Below are 3,966 nucleotides of genomic sequence, written 5' to 3'. Positions count from 1 at the left end.
TTCAATGAGTGTTTTTACATTTGATCGAGCCATGCCCAGGTATCCATCAATATCTGTTCCATCGATGCCAGTTATGCGGTAACTTCTCAATGTTTTGTGTAATGCATGCTTGTGCTCCTGAGGTGTAAAATCTTGCTTCGGTTGCTCTGAAGCATGACCCTTTTTTGCTTCTTCCTCAACCTCACCAACTAGTGTCTTCTTGGTACCATCATATAGTGAAAGTATTCGTGTTTTTATCGATGTATATATACTTTGCACTGGTTTCTTTATACTCTCTGGTACATGTGATAGTAGCCACTCTGACCACTCCCGCAGCTTACTCTTGACTACTGGACGAGTTCTCTTCAGCTCCTGACGTTCAAACTCATTCATTTTCTCAAGCGTGGGAACGTAAGGCTCGATGATCTTCTTAATAGGACGTGATCTAGCCATCTCTTGTTTTTCAAAAATGTACATGGCTTGTGGTGAGAATGGGGTAGGCTGTGTATCTAATAAAGCAACTAGGTCTGCTTTGCGTAATTTTGAACAACCCTTAATCCCACGGGTTTTCGCGATGACGTGTAATTGTTTTACGGTATTTGAATTCATCTTCTTTGTTATACTAGTCGTTAGCCCGTGGAAAAATCCACGGGTTCGCCCGCCTATTTTATACCGTACTGTGAGCGTCTCGTTACTTGCACAGCTAAGCTACCATTTCGCGTGACAAACGGACAGACAAACAGACAAACGGACAAAAAACAACAGTCTGTTGTTAACACTGGACTAACCGCTTAGTATAGTTAAACTGAGTTGAACAGGCGTATAGGCGTAATACCCCTTTTCCAAAAAAAATTCATTGCAACTTCGGTTTTAATGAAAACACAGGGAACAGCCTGTCATTACCGGTTCAGCTAAAATAATCTGTCAGTCATTTTATTTGCACAAAAAGCTTTCAGGAAAAAATAATAAAAGATGTAGCTACCTAGCTAACTGCATTTAGCATAACACTTTTTGTTTAAGAATTGTTGTAGCCAAACTGCATTTTTATACTCTCATATTTTTGCCAAAGATAGGAGCTAACTAAATGGCTACAGTCACAACACAAAAATAAATGGTGGGTAGGATAAAAAGATGTTATACCATACAGAATAGTAATAAGTAAGGTTCTAGATAGCTAGCCTCCAAAATCTTTGTTCCTAGCCAAAAATCCTAAAACTGTTGCGTTTAAGATGTGTACGTGACTAAAAACGTGACAATATATTTATCTTAACATTTTTTAGAACATACAAAAAAACAATATTACGAAAATAAAAAGCTTATAGAAGACGAAACAGACTTACAAATAGCACTGACCACCATTACTTTAAAGGTTCCCTCCGACGTTTTAATGATGCTACCTAATAATGTTCTATTCATATAAGTATTAAAGAAAATAACATTCGTTTTTTACAGAAAAGTTTAGTACAGCAAATAATTGCAAATTTTGAGCTACCTCGCTTCATGCGGCTTTATCATGCTCACGCTTCTTCTCGAACTTTGAAATTCATAATGGCTGCATAATTGACGTCACAAGGACCAAAGAATTATAGGATACCTCACGTGAGGTATCCTATAATTCAAAAAGTGATATATTCTACTGACTAATTCGTGCTTAGAATGCCTTGTTGATATGTTTCGAAGTATTAAATATTTGTGAGATATAGAAGATTCATTAGCGCTAAAAAAAAAATTTGTTGTTTGCTTAATTCAGAATTATTTGTTTTCTTTTAAAAGCAACACGTTTGTTAAGTACTGTAATCTTCGGATGAGTCGGAATCAAAATGTTCTAACGTTGTGTACTTGGCTTCCAGTTTAAACCTAAACGTAGGGGGGGGTTTATCGGATGTATGGCATTTTTCTATTATTTCTCACTTATTATAGAACGCACATAATCGGGGAAGGCCGGCTTATGTATGACAGTCAAATATTATTCCAGACTTATAGAACAAATATAATCGGGGCCGACCGCTTTTATATCATTCGTAATCACTTCTGACAAGCGAATAGCCCTGCTAGCAAAGTTATTGTTGCTCTCAAATGAAACGAAATTTCGCGGCAAATACTAAATTTTGGGATTCGCAAGTTTAATAACTTTTCACCAAACTTAATTCCCGCAAAAAGAATAATTTAGGTTCCGTGAAATTTAGTTACTTCAAAGTATATTATGCTGAAATGTATTTACTACAAGATTAGTTTATACTAAGAATTACGTCGAGACTTTTTTCTTCCGCCATGTCTAGTTTTTAGGGGTGTTCTATCTTCCAGAGAATGTTTAATTCACAAAAGTTCGAAGAAAATGCCAATCACAGCCTGCCTGGCCAGCCATTATATCAGCGTTCATAATCCGGTCACCACTACATAACCAGTGCAAAAAAAACATAATCGGATCATGTGTACATAATCCGGCTGTCCCGGTTGTAAACAGGCCGTTTTCGCAATCTGGGCAGAACATGCCCAGGCCTCGAAAGTCTTGGATTTTTTAAACAATTATGCGTTTTGATTGGTGTATTATGTGCGAGCGGTCAAAACAAAGTCAGTAAAACTATCAGTAAACTGTCCCATTTGTTTTCTGTAGCTTCTGAGCGAAAACGGCGATTGAGGTCACGGGGGTAATTATTATTAAAAATGGCGTATTAAAATAATGCATTCATTTTTATCACTAAATTTATTTTTCTTACTTATGGCAATAAATTAAAGTAATTAAATTAATTAAGGTAATAAATTAATTTCTTGAGTTTAGTTCAATTAATTATAAAGTTTTTCATTAAACAACCCCCTGTTTTCTAAAAATTCGCTAAAAGATCAAAGGAATATCGGTAACCCTTTTGAACAGACAGACAGACGACGGCTATTATTATGGAGATATATTTTTTGATTTCAATCTTGGAGGAAAGAATACGGATCCGTATTCTTTCCTCCAAGTTTCAATCAACAATTTTTCTGGCGCGGTCATAGTTTTAGTAAGGGAATTTCCCTTTACTCATATTCTATATACTATTGCACATGACATCATATTATTATGTGTTAGTTATTGGAATTTATATATCATTTCATATTATTTTGTGTTGGTTACTGGCATATAGGGAATTTCCCTTTGGTCGACGTCGTCTGCGCCAAAACGAACATTTCTCTATCTCTAGTAGCTACTTGTTTTTCGACGAGAATTTGTATTTTTTGTGACCTGCGAGCTTTACTTTTTCCTGCTTTATTATTTTTTTGTTGGAGACGAGTGAGGGTTGTTTAAACTCGTGAACCCCAAACACGAGAACTGAGCGTCTGGACTAGCGACTCTCTCAGTTTTAACTTTCTTGTCTCCATGGCCGAAATAATGTTGCAAAAATGAAATAAGTTTATTTTATAGCAAGCTGTAAGAAAATATTCAAAATGTAATTAATGTTTCAGAGGTTCTTAACCAGTTTTCGTGAACATTACAACGCATGTTAAATACAGTATACTGATTAAAGTTGCTGTCACAAAAAATATGTTTCAAACATGAGTCTTGTAGTAAAATGCTGTTTACAGTACTGTCCGGATGAAAGCGTGCGCGTACGCTCAACTTGCAAAAATAATTGTTTTCATTCAAAAACACAATAGGATGGCGAATTCCTTTCAAATGACGCGAAAAGAATTTGCTCGTGTTAAATTTTTAAACGGTGATTTAAAAAAACATTTCTATCGCCGGTTTTCGTTCTTAAACTTTTAAAAAGCGATTTACGAAGCTTTTCTATCGGCGTTTTTTCGTTCTTAAATTTTTAAAACACGAGCTGAAAAAGCATTTCTATCGCCGCTTAAAAATATTCGATTCGCAAACATTTTCTTCGCAACGTGATTCGCAAAAATGGCATTTCGATTCGCAAATTGCGAATTGCGAACTGCTAATTCGAACCCTAGCGTCACATACTTTTTAACTTGATTTTGTGAGGTATTGGTATCTTAGCAGACATAAGT

The sequence above is a fragment of the Hydractinia symbiolongicarpus genome, chromosome 2 (assembly GCF_029227915.1).
Source record: "Hydractinia symbiolongicarpus strain clone_291-10 chromosome 2, HSymV2.1, whole genome shotgun sequence".
NCBI lineage: Eukaryota > Metazoa > Cnidaria > Hydrozoa > Anthoathecata > Hydractiniidae > Hydractinia > Hydractinia symbiolongicarpus.
The sequence above is the reverse complement of the archived record's forward strand: the minus strand, read 5'-3'. Positions refer to the sequence as shown.